General features: G+C 37.6%; 1 long non-coding RNA gene across 1 annotated transcript in view; it reads left to right on the top strand.

The window, feature by feature from the left end:
- Positions 1-13,254, top strand: part of LOC141424166 (uncharacterized) — a 244,256-nt gene that overhangs the window by 132,289 nt on the left and 98,713 nt on the right. The window contains exon 7 of the long non-coding RNA XR_012449096.1: positions 8,710-8,835. This is a non-coding gene — a long non-coding RNA (uncharacterized lncRNA). The remainder of the gene's footprint in view (positions 1-8,709; positions 8,836-13,254) is intronic.

The raw sequence follows: 13,254 nt of genomic DNA, 5'->3' as shown, positions 1-13,254 counted from the left end.
GTGTGTGTGTCTGTGTGTCTGTGTTCCATTTCACTCACTATATTTAGCTGTCCAGGGTGGTAACTTCTACTTGTGCGTTGAGACTTTGTCTCAAAGCCAAGGCTGTTGAGCAAGAAGAGAAGGGTGCAGTGGCTGGTTTAGGCTATAACTTGTGTCAGCCATTTTGACAAGGGCATCTTAATATAGCCACGTGGCTGTAGGAAAGGCTAGTTTGGTGTAGTTTTTTCCCCATTAAGTTTCCTTGATGAGCTTTTCTTTTGACCATGTGTAACTTTAAACTGTAGATCTTTGAAAGATGATATATTCTCTGCTTGAATCTTTGGCAACCCATCAACTTTTCTCCTCCTTTTAAATTCTGAGAAGATCCACTAGGCACCAAAGAGATATTGTTTGTTGTTTTTCTATATATAATCTCACATTCCTTGACCAGAAGGGACCTTAGTTCTTTCTACCTTTCCCCTATCTTCTTGACATGGACTTACCTAAAATATTTTCAGAAAAGTCATTATGTTATTTTTTTTTTAAGTCCTGAAGGAAAGTCCAGCTTCTCTTTATTAATTGCAGATGACACCAAGGTTGATCTAACTCTGCAGTCACCTTCCTGTTTGTTTTGGCCAATATTTAGTCAGTTAAACTGATAATGTAGACACGAGCTATTTATGAGGACAAAGATATCAGAATGGATTATGTGGCACTCAGGTCACAGTGAAAGACCTAACCTCCTTATCAGTAACTTCATCCTTTAACTAATCTCAATCCTTGAGGGTGTAATTCAAGTACATCTCCCATGAAGCTGCCCTCAGTGGAGGTGGAATAGCTTCTTGACATTTACTGAGAAAGAAACCTTTATACTGAGAGATAAAGACAAGAAAGTTTAGATTCTTAGAATAAACCATCAGAGATTCCTTTGCTAATCAAGTCATCCCAAAACCTACATTTGTTTATCAAATGAAATAATGAACAACTTAGGAAAAAGTCCAATCGTTTTAAGGATTTGGTAAAAGTTATTTTTTGGGGCTAGACACAGTGGTTCATGCCTGTAACCCTGGCTACTTCGGGGAGTCCAAAGGAGGGGAATGCTGGGCAAAAGCATGAGCCTTATCTGAAGAATAGCTAAAGTAAAAAGTGGTGGGGATGTGGCTTGCCTAGCAAGCATGGGGCCCTGTGTTTAATCTCTAGTACTGAAAATAAATCAATAAAAATAATATTAACTATTATTCCTCTTGAGAGAAATTGGTCCCAGAGCTTAAAGTCAGCTTGCCACTATCTCAGTCCTACCACACAGAAAAGGACAAAGTATTGTGAAAGAACAAGATCCTGGAATGGGAGCAAACCAAATTACTGGCCTAACCATTCCTTTTGAACCCCTGTCATTACTTTAAGAAAGACGATTCTGTCATTACCCAAACCTATGTCTGTGTAATAGCTGCAGTGTTGATTTCAGCTCATTTAACTACTTAACAAACTGCTTCCTGCTCATCCCTGGTTGACTGCATCATTCTCAGATCCTCTTGTTTGAAGACCCAGTTGAAGACTTCCATTACCATCTACTGCAGAAGGATTTGAATCCAGATTGCCTCTTCTATTTGAGTGAAGGCTATACCTGGTTGGGTCCCTCAATTACCTGCTTACATGAAATAAGGTGACAAACTCACACTAGTGTTGAACAGGGCAGTGCCCCCCACCAGAGCTGGCAAGCAGTTACAGTTCTTAGAGACTAGTGCCACCAACGGGCTCCTGCTCAGTCTTTACGCATTTATTCATGCAGATTAGTTACACAGATAATCCAAATTCTCCAGAATGTTTTTTTATTTTTAAATAGTTTCCTGTGCTTTACCACCTGACATTCTGATCTTCTAAGTTTGTTGTGGGACCCAGGAATATTTCTTAAAAGCTTTGTAGATGATTCTAGGAGCCTTTGACCCAAACAGTTGAACTTTTCCAAAGAAACGACTTATCCTGAATAAACGGTGAAGCTCTTTGAGATTTAATAGTTTGTTCACTTATCTAAAAACGATGTATGTTACAGGGTATTGGAGGGCTTTGATTTAGTTTTATTATTAGCTCTTATTGAACTGGCTGCATTGGCTACAAAGTTCATGGATAACATCCACATCTTTATTGGGATTTTGAGACAGTACAAGGTCTTCTTAAATCGCCTTCAGTTTCTGAGCTCTGGGCTGATTGACTGTGTGATCTGTAGCAGTGCCTGGTCAGCCCATTTCCTCAGGACCCTTTTGCAGGCTCAGCCTCTTCCTTGCTACAAGGCCTGGAAGTACATTGATGGCTTTAGTCTTATTTTCCTGTGCCTGGCATGAGTTCTACACACACAGATTATACTTGGCATACCAGCTGTGAATACTATCTGACATCTGTCTTGGAGCCTATTCTTTCCCTAACATGCTTGCTTCTGCCTCAGTTTACCAGCCTAACATTCCAGTTCATCACATAGATTTGCAGCCTATTCTGAGTCTTAGCTTACTACCCTTGCACTCTGACGCACTGCTGGGCTCTTGCCTCTTCCTTCCTATGGCCTGCTCCCTGTCCTCTCTTACTACTGACTGAGCCTACAGCACATGGATGGAGTGTTCTGTGTGGCTAGCTCAGGCTTGAGGACCTTGTAGCTGGGTGAGTTTGGGCTGAAGAGCTAACCACTCCTTAGTTTCTTCATTTTTCTTTCCTTAACTTTCTTATTTTGAAGAACAAGAAAATAATAGTATTTACCTCACAGAATTGTAAGAATTAAATGAGCCAACATATGAAAACTATGTAAAAAGTGTCCAATAAGTGTAAGATGCTCCCATAATAATTATTACTGGCCCAGAGCTGTGGAACCAATACCTGCTTAATTACAAATTTTACAAGAGTTGTCTGCTACCTGGAGTTGAGTTTATTGCATCCTTTGGACATTGTCCCTTGTGCTGACCAGCATGTTTCTTTATAACAATGCAATGCTAGAAATTTAAATCGTAGTTTCTTGTTTAGTCTTGGAACTAAACAAGGATAAAGATGTGGGATTTCAAATCAAATGTATTTCCATCACCTAACATGCATCAAATCAAATAAGACTACTGCCTGTAGGGAATCCTCAGTATGCTCTACTGTCCATTTGACAGAAAATGGGTGATGTAGCGCCTTTATGGAAGTGTCTATTTAATTCATTTGAATTAAGTGGGTAACTGACAGAAGAATTTTAACTACAGAGGTGAAGTAACTGTCTGAATTGCAAAGCCAAGAATGAGTCCAGGTTAATGAACACACCTTAGGAAAGGCACTACAAAAATGTGAAATAGGGGTCTTGCAAAAGATTAAGGATTATTGCCTTGAAAATATGATAGCATATAGAAGAAAGCATGATCTGCTTACAGTCATTTCCCAATGCAGCTATTCTCACCCAGAGTGCAAAAGACACCTTTCAGCTAGAGTGGCTTTTACCATTGCTTGGTGCCAGGGACCTGAAGCCTTGGCAGTCAGTTGCATACAGCTCCTTCCCTGCAGAGTGCCAGCAAGGAGAGAATTCAAGAGCATGTCTGTGCAGAAGACCAGCACGCTCAGGGTTCCTTAAGTTTTAAATAAGGTGATTCATTCTGACTTAGAATCCTACTTAGTCCATCCTTGATGATTCCAGAGGTGGAAGCCTTGTTGGTTTTATTGTTATTTAAAACAGTGTGTTAAGGAAAATGATACATCCCCATGATTGATGCTACACATTATACCACAAGAATAGTCAATTTTTTAAACCTTGTGTTTAAAATACCCTTCTATTTTATATACTATGCCCTCCTAGATTTTTAAGGGATAATTCCAGACTTCAAAGAAATATTTTTAAAAAGTACTATTTTTCAACAAGAAATATATATATATATCTTAATCATTGCCTTTTGGCAGAGGAACAACATTTTTAGACAGAAAATAAACAGATGGCTGTTTTAAGGTATAGTAAACCTAGTCTGGAGATAAACCCAAGAGTAGGAGGGTTAGTCAAAAGGGAGAAGAAATCCAGATAGGATATTCTACTACTCTGTGACCTCCAAGTATGGACTGTGGAGCAAAGCTGTCCATAATACCTAGCAGAATTCAATCCCTGTCATTTCCCAAGTGGACTGAATCAGAACCTAAGTGTTGAAAGGATTCCTATATACATTGAGGCTTTAGAGATTGGCTACTCTTGGAGACCTGAGAGGCATGGTCTGAGTAAATCTGTAATCAATGGGGCTTTCCAACTTTTGTATGTGTGAAAAACACCTGGGGAAGTTAAAAAGTCGAGTTCAGAAATCAGATCAGGACTGGAGGTGCAGCTCAAGAGGAAGAGTGCCTGCTTTTGGCAAGGGTGAAGCTCTGAGTTCAAACCCCAACACCACAAAAAAAAAAAAAAAGTCCAGAACTCAGATCAAAAAGGTTCTGATTCCACAGGCTTGTGTGGTGGTACCTTGAATATCTGTATTTCCAAATACATTTTCCAAGGCTTCAGACACACATGGATCACACTTTTACAAACCTCTGTCTCTGATACCAAGATCTGGCAAAGGAAGCCTATTCTTACTAAATGAACTCTATTGAGGCAGCAAGCCATAAAAGGCTTCCTTCCTGGGGGTAACAGAGGGCCGTGGCTGAGAAAGGATGACCGGTTGCAGGACCCCTATGCACTTATTTCTCTACCTTTATCTCTGGTTCTGGTCACACTGTTATTCGCTCTTTCTCAAAACTTTGCCAGGCTGTTTTTCTCTGTTCAGGTTTCAGAGTCAGAAAGGCTGAGTATGGATTTTACCTTGAGGCAAGCACAGTACTAGTTTTGTGACCTCGGGCAAGTGATTCACAATATCTGACACTTTGTTATCTTCTGTGTAAAATAGGTAACGTAGTGCCTGTCTTGTGGGGTTATTGCAACAATTATAAGAGAAATGGCCTGTGCAAAACATATAGCACAGTATACAGCATTTAGCAGACATTGTATACATGATCATAACCATTGTTAGTACTACTCTGGCTGAAGAACTATTTTTTTTTTTCTCTCTGGGGCTTAGTTGTTTCTTTGTAGGGTTCCTTGACAGCCTTCCCTTACTGTGACCATGCATTGCTCACACACCTGTGCTGTCATGGTACTTAAACAATTCTTTGTGTCTCTTTCCACATGTTGTTATTAATTTGTTCTCCTTCTCTCTACCAACTGTAAGAATCAAAACAAACAAAACCAAACCTGTCTGGCCCCTCCTTGTAGTTTTAGTACCTCACTCATAACAGTAGAGGTGAGGTGATTATGTGCTAGGCACTCTTCTAAACACTTTTAATGTACTAGCTCCTTGAATACTCTGAACCGCCCTTTGAGGTAGGCAGGTATCATCTCCATGTCATAGATGGGGAAATTGAAGCAGTGAAGTTAAGTAACTTGTCCAAGGTCATACCATTAAGTGTTAGACCTTAATTTGAACCCAGCAGACTGGTTCCAGAGTTGAAGGCAATAAAAGCTTAGGAATACATATTGAATTGCATAGTATCAACTTCCAGTGAGGACTTCCTGCTCCAAAAAGTAGTGTTGTGAAGATGACAAAGGAACAAATCAAATCATTGTTCAGTTTTCTGATGTCTTATTAACCTGAAACAATATCAAAACAAATCACAGATATAAAATGTTTAATGGGTTCCTTCTGAAAGGAAACCTCAAATCTGTTATGAAACTGCAAAGACAAAGTGTTTAGATTAGATTATTTCAAAAAGCAGAATTTTGTAGAACAAAGAGGAATAAATGAAGACTTCCTGACGTGGAGATTTCTCTTTTAGCTTTATTGAAATATAATATTCATACAATAAATTTCACTCATTTAAGTGTACAGTAAGATGAAATTTGGTAATTATATACAACCATAAAATCGCCACCACAACCAAGATAAGGGGATAAATTCTGTCACCTTAGAAGGTACCCTGCACTCCTTTGTATTCTGTTCTTTCCCCCTGGTTCCTGGTTCTGGGAAGCCACTGATTTGTTTTCTGTCACTATAGCTTTGCCTTTTTCAGAATATCAGCAAATGGAATCATACAATATGGAGTCAAGATTGTTTTGTTTAACAATGCTTTTTAGATTTATCTATATTATTATTTTTATTAGTAGTTTTTCTACTTTGTTGAAAAGTAGTATTTCATATTATAGATCTGCCTAGATTTATATCTATGCATTCACCTGCTGATGGGCATTTGGACTATTTCTCATTCCTGGTAATTATGAAAAAAGATGCTATGAATATTTGCATACATTTATTTCTGTTAAAATATGTTTTCATTCTCCAGGGGGGGCATATAATAGGAATATTCTTGCTGGTCATATAATAAATTTATGTTTAGCTTTACGGAATATTGCCACACTGTTTTTCAACTCAGCTGTGCTGAGTTGCCTTCCTTCAGCAGTGTGTTAGAGTTCTGGCTGCTCCTGCCCTTGACAACACTGGATGTTGTAAGTCTGTTAAACTTTAATTATTTGGTTAAATGTTTAGTGATAACTCTTGTGGTTTTAACTTGTATTTTCTTGATGACTAGTGATACTGAGCATCTTTTGCTGTGTCCATTGGTTATTTGCATAACTTCTTTGATTGCCTATTCAGATCTTATGCTCATTTAAAAATGGTTTATGTATCTTACTGAATTGTATGCATGCTTTTAAAAAAATACTTTGGGTACAAAGTCCTTTGTCAAATACACATTTTATAAATATTTTCTCATAGTCCCTGGCCTACATTTTTGTTGTCTTAATGGTGTTTTAGAGAACAAAAGTGGTAAATTTGGATTAATTTCACTTTATCTATTTTTCCTTTTTTAGTGCTTTTTGTGTCTTAAGAAATTTTTCTCTAAACCAATGTCAAAAAGACTTTCTTTAGGCTATTGGTGTAGCTCAAATGGGAGAGTACCTGCCTAGCAAGCACAATGCCTTGAGTTCAAACTTCTCTCAAAGTTTAACAGTGTCTTTTTGCATTTAGTCTACCATCTATTTCAAGTGAACCTTGTGTCTGAAACTTAAATCCTGCTAGAGTCCTGTTGCTTATGTGCCAGATGGCTCATGATGTAACCCTGTCGGTTAAACATGGCCATGTAGAAACTAGTCTATGAGAATGTGTGGGTGTGAGATCAGAAACCTTCTAAAAGTGGTCGCCGCCATTCAGTCCTTAAGTCCCAAATAAATGGTATTGTTGAAATTTAGGCTTGAGATTTTCCATGTAGAATGTGCAGAACAAATGTGAGTGGAGGGAACTCATGGCATATGAGGAAGTCAAGTAATTGTTTGAAGTCATTAAACTTTAAGGAGATAGCTATGTTCAAATCAGAGTTAACTAGACAGGTAAAGAATCACTATGGTGCCTATTTATGACTATAAGTTTCTTAGACCCTTTTCAATATTAGGCCAGTGAAAATTGTTTTGCTTGCTTTTTACTTTTCTTTCCATTTTCTGGAAGCACAGAGTTATTTTTTGAAGAGCACACATTCTTTTTCTTACTGTGGCAAACATGCTTGAACAGAGAAGGGAAAATCTTGGGAAAAATTCTGAGCCTAATGTCTTTTTTCCTAGCCTGCTTTTTGCTCAAATATTCTCTGATCCTAAGATAGCCTGAAGCTTCAACATGCTAACAAAAAAATTCTCTGCATTTAAGATGTTTTGGATTGTTAATTTTTGGTGGCAATGGATGAGTGTTCAGCACCTTGGAACTTTTGCAAAAGAAACTTAATAAGGATAAGTTTGCTGTAGTTGGAGAAGTATTTGATGAACAGCTGACCTTTCAAATGTTTACATGAGTTGAATCTCTGAACTGCTGTGAGGAAGGTCCAAGTTCTAATTCAGACTCAGACACTGAACCCCTTTGTAGAGAAAATTTTAAAAATATCTTCTGCTTCAATTTTCACTTTTTTTTAAAGGTTAACGCTATCAATTAATTGGCTAATATTTGCAAAAGTTTTGAGAGGATTGAAAAGAATTTTCTCAGGGCATTGCCTTATTGTCCCCTCGCGTGATTGTGGTTTACTAATCACCTGAAGTAAGTGGGGTTGCATAGTAGAAAGGAAATGACTCTCCAGACCCTTAACCATGGGATAGAAAAACATGTTTCTTTCACATAGAGTTTGTGAATAAAGCTTCTACTGTTTAGAAGGAAAAATGCAAAAGGAAACCCAGTTGTCTGGATTAAGTCACTTATAAATACCTTTAAAAATATTTACAGAAATCTCTACTGACTAACCAATTCTCTGAGCATATTCCATAAAAATTTCTTCTCAATTGCTTCAGGAAATTCAAGCATACATTTTTTGTCTATCGCTTCTTACATGAGGCTTGGTGTTCACAGTGCTCAGTTGTCTTTAAGAAGACGATCCACGCATGTAAAAGAACTAGGAAGGTGGGCTGGGAAAGAAAGTTGGGGCTGAGTAATCAAGAAGACTCTCTTTTCTAATCCTGGCTCCCTTCCCCCTTCTCGTGCCCTCTACCCCCGCCAGAACCTGTTTCAGCATATTATTTTTTTCCTTTCACTCAGTTACTTCATTGCTTAAGTGTCTCATTTAGATGAACTCATGTGTCCCTCATCAGCTGCCCCAGTTGGCATGGCAGTCTCACCCTAACGCTTCTGTTGTGGTTCTGGACATTATACAGGGAGCAGCAAGCCAGGACACTTCCATACCTTTACTGGAAAATGTTACTTTGAAATCATTCTAAAGCATTCATTATTTTTCTTGCAGTTGGAGTATGAAGGGAATTCTGGGGGAATCATGTGTCTTTGCCATGGACTTCATCTGTTTCCCGTGAGAAGAAGAAAGGGTTGTGTTATTATCAAACTTGGAAGACATTTGAAATGGAGAGCAGAGGTGACACGTAGGCATTTTATTTGACCTATATATTGCTCAAAAATTAAATAATAGTTTCCATCACAATGTTTAAATCAAATAGAAACAAATGAACGCCACCCCTCCAATCCCAAAGTTTATAGCATAGATCTAGAATCTCAGTTTCTTTTGAAATATGGGAAGAAATGGGATCTCTAGATTTACTTTCTTAAGTGGCAAAATTGACTGGGTTGGAGTTGCAACTGCTCCTTTGAAAGGTCTGAAAGCTCATGTCACCAGCTTGTCCCCTAGAGAGATGATCTGTAGAATTTGCAGACTGTTATTAAAAGGATGAGTGACTATCATGTTGTCTATTTTCTGTTCTAAGGAAAGGAACTATTGATAAAGAATAAAAAAGAATGATTTAAGATGAAGTATTTGGATTTCTATTCAACTGTTTATGGTTAGAAATTTACAAGGTATCCATATATGAACTAACTCACATGTACTTCTTTTGATTCTTCTAAGAGAGAGGTGTAGTGAATATGTGTTACATGTTATGTAGGCTTAAAAAGCAAATTAAATATTTTCTCAAATGGTTTAGCCATTCAAGGCATTTTAAGGGAAATCTTTGTAAATCTGAGGAATTAATGGCAAGTGAACTAATCATTTATACTTATACTTCAAGGTAGGTAAAATGACAACAGGACACCAATACCTCTTTACTGAAAAGTATGAAATAATTTGTGAAAATGACTTATTCTCAAGTATCTTTTATTTATAATTCTGCTTTTATTCCTAGACTATGCTTTCTGGTATTCATTTTTCCTTCCCATTAGCATCCAGATTTCCTTTTGGGGGAGTTATCTCTCTTCCTCAAGCGCAGTCCTAGAGTCCTGCGGGGTGGTAAATCAGCCACCTTGTACTCCTAGTAGAAAATCCCTGGATGCTCACTCTACCACTAGGTATGGGCTAAGAAATGGGTGAGTGACTTGAGCTTCGAAACCTAAAACTTCCCCAGTTACTTGAATTTTGAGCAGAGTGGTACAAAGTCAAAAAAGGCAGTTGAAGCTCATGCATTCCAGGGATACTGCCCTGATAGGAACTTCCTAGCCTTGATTCTATCCTGTTTCCCAATTATGGTTCTTCATGTTCCCTGTCAATTTTATAATATTCTGCTTTTGTTTTTTGGTAGACTAGTTTCCTGTTTCAAACAATCAAAGATCTCCTGCCCTGGTCTACTGTCTCTTGCCTAGAATACTATAATAACCTCCTCACACATCACAGAAGATAACATGTATATGTACTAATACATTTATAAATCAAATCAAGTCAGTCCTCTACTTAAAACCTCTGCTGGCATCCCCATTAACTCTGTAAATACACACATCTTCATATGCCTAGGAAGGCTTCCCTTGACCTGGTTCCCTATTCTCTTTGTGATATCATCTACTATTCTCTCCTTTGCTACATTGGTCTCCTGGCTGATCCTCTGTTGGCAAGCATAATTGAGCACATTTTCTCTGGCTCTTCCATCTGCCTCAATTACTTCCTCTCAAAGACAGCAGTTCTTGCTCATTCCCTTACTTTTACCTTTATATCTCATGTGATACTCACCTATGTTGAATATCATCTATCTGATATTCTCACCACAGGCATTTCCCACCTATTCCCCAGCTTATTTTAAATTTTATTTTATAAAATCTTGTCACTATATAAAATACCCTATTGTTTTTTTTCCCCCAGTGTTGGTGGATAAGTCCAGGGCCTCACACATGCTAGGGAAGTGCTCTCCCACTGAACTCTATACCTCCAGCCCTTTCTTGCTGATTTTTAAAAGACTGCTTATCTATGCCTACTGCAACATAATCTTCAAAAGGACATATACTGTTCACTTTTATATCTCTAGCATATAGAATAACATTTGGCTCATGAATTTGCTGAACATATAATGTGGCCCTTGGGAAAGAATTATGTTTTGACTTGTATCCTTACAGTGTAGCACGGTGCATAGCAAAAATAGGAAGATATGAATTTTTTCTTTTGTTATCTGTAGCTGCTATGACTATTACAAAAGACAGAGACATCAGAATTTAATCCTTTCATGGTTTCATTCTGATTAAATGGTTTGTAGTAATCACAGGGACTAACTCCACCCAGTTTGTATTCATTTTGATTAGGGGAGTGGGAGAGAAACCAGATCAGGACAAAACTTGCTTAAAAAAGGGCTCAGAGTAGTTTCAGCAAGTTTAACCAAGTCAGCATTTTGGAGGTGAAGCTCTGAGGTTAAAGCAAGCCAAGAAATACAATTGATCATCCTAGTCTGCAAATTTCATTTGCAAGTTCAATTGAAGTGTAAGTGGAATGGGATCATGTCATTGGTTCTCCTAGCAGGCAAAGATTTCCAGGATAGGAAAATGTGTGTGTGCTTGCTGGGCCAGTGAGCGATGGGCTGTCAGTGAGTGTTCCCAGGGACAGTCCATTTTCTTCTCACTTCCTCCCCCATCAATTAAGCCAAATGTGGTATTATGATGAAAAGATAAATATAATTTTAATCCAAATTTAGTCTGTTCATTCCACCAGAATATTTCTTTTTCTTCCTTCTGCAATTAAGAATTCTAATTTTTCCCATTCCAAAATTGTGTCTTTTAGGTTGGCAGGGCTTCAAATTAATCATAATTTCTAACCATTTAAGCTATTTCAGTGATTAATGAGAACTTCTATGATTATAGGATGCTGTTGAACATAAGGGTTTTTTTTTTTTAATTTCATTGGTCAGTTTCAATTTGGTTAGGAAAAAAAATCACAAAGGCAAAAATAAAAGTTTTGAGAAACTACTATTTTTAGCTTCAGACAAACACTAACTTGTGTTCTTAAATCAAAATAGAGGAAAGATTTGTTATAAACTAGAGAGAATACTGCTTAAGTTACATTTCTTTATAACATGAAAAGAATGTTTCTTTCTTGAGTTTTAGCAATTTTGAAATGCCTAGATACTTTCATTTTTCCGTTATAACTCAGCTCTATAACCAAGAATTTCTTCCTTGGATTCAAATTCCCAAACTCCAGGAGCATAGTTCAAGTTATTTGGAATCCTTTCTTTTTTTTTTTTTTTCTTCTCAGTAAAGATAATAATTGGTACTGGGAATATTTGAGTCTGAAAAATCCCAATTAAGGTAAATTCCAGCTTGTTCGATGACAAATAATCAAATCAAAACCACCTGGGGCTGAAGGTGGTTCTTTTGGATCCATACATCTGAGAAAACAAGTAAGGAGCCCTCTTCATGGGGGCAGTGAATGGACTCAAATTTCATTTCACATATCATTGAGAAACATGGCAATTATCCAAGAATTCCAAGCAAGAGTTCACGGCTTTGTTTTTGTTGTTTGTTTTAGTTAAGCTTACACATTTGTGGGAGTGGAATTCATTATATGGGTTTTTAATGGATATTCAGTATCAGGTTTCCATTTTTATATGCCTGCTTCCATAAGTCCTTTTTCACATATGAGGTCAAATAAAGTAACTGCCTAGCTCAGTCAGTGTGGTCATTTTCATTATTCATCAGATAATACAGATTTGTAGTCAATGAAGCAATTGTAAGCTCCAGCTAGCAGGTACCATTCTTACTAGTTTTGCTGTCTCCAGAGCCCAGTACAGTACTCAGGGCTAATAGGTGTTCAATATATGCATGCTTAATATGAATCAAACAATTTTTTTTTTCAGTCTTGGTGTTTGAACTCAGGGCTTTGCTCTGGCTAGGCAGGTGCTCTACCGCTTGAACCAAGATCCTTTCTTTTTTTTCTGCTGTGGGTATTTTTTGAACAGCATCTCTCTCTTGATTACCAGACTGGACCATGATCCTCCTATTTAGGCTAACCATTTCCTACCACACCCAGCTATTGGTTGAGATGGAGTCTCATTAACTTTTTGCCCTGGGTAGCCTCAAACAGCAATCCCCTTGATCTCTGCCTTCCAAGTAGCTAGGATTATAAGGTGTAAGACAACACACCTGGCTCCAACAGGATAACTTAATTACTGTATTCTGGTTTTTTGACTTTCAAAAATGCCATCATTTATTCCCTTTTCCCCCCTATATATATTTTTTTAATAACCTCTTTGGTATGTTCTATTCTCATTACTATACCATATAGAGGTTCTTAAGGTACATACACTAGATATTAATAATAGTTCCTTGAAATTGAATAGTTTTATGAGAAACACTCATATCCATTATTTTAGCATGTTTATGCTGGATCTCTGAAGCACAGAGGCAAGGAAACTTAGAGGTGAGGTGATTGTTCTTTAGGCCAGTTCTTTACATTTAAAAAAAAATCATACAATGGCCCTAATGACCACTTTTGTTTTGTTTTTACTTCTAATAAATTTCCTTCCTAGAGACTTGTTGATTGGGAAGGGTTAAAATAGTGATGGAAAGTTGGGCACTGGTGGCTCATGCCTGT

This window comes from Castor canadensis, chromosome 6, assembly GCF_047511655.1.
Source record: "Castor canadensis chromosome 6, mCasCan1.hap1v2, whole genome shotgun sequence".
In the NCBI taxonomy this organism is placed as follows: Eukaryota; Metazoa; Chordata; class Mammalia; order Rodentia; family Castoridae; genus Castor; species Castor canadensis.
The sequence above is the reverse complement of the archived record's forward strand: the minus strand, read 5'-3'. Positions and strand labels throughout refer to the sequence as shown.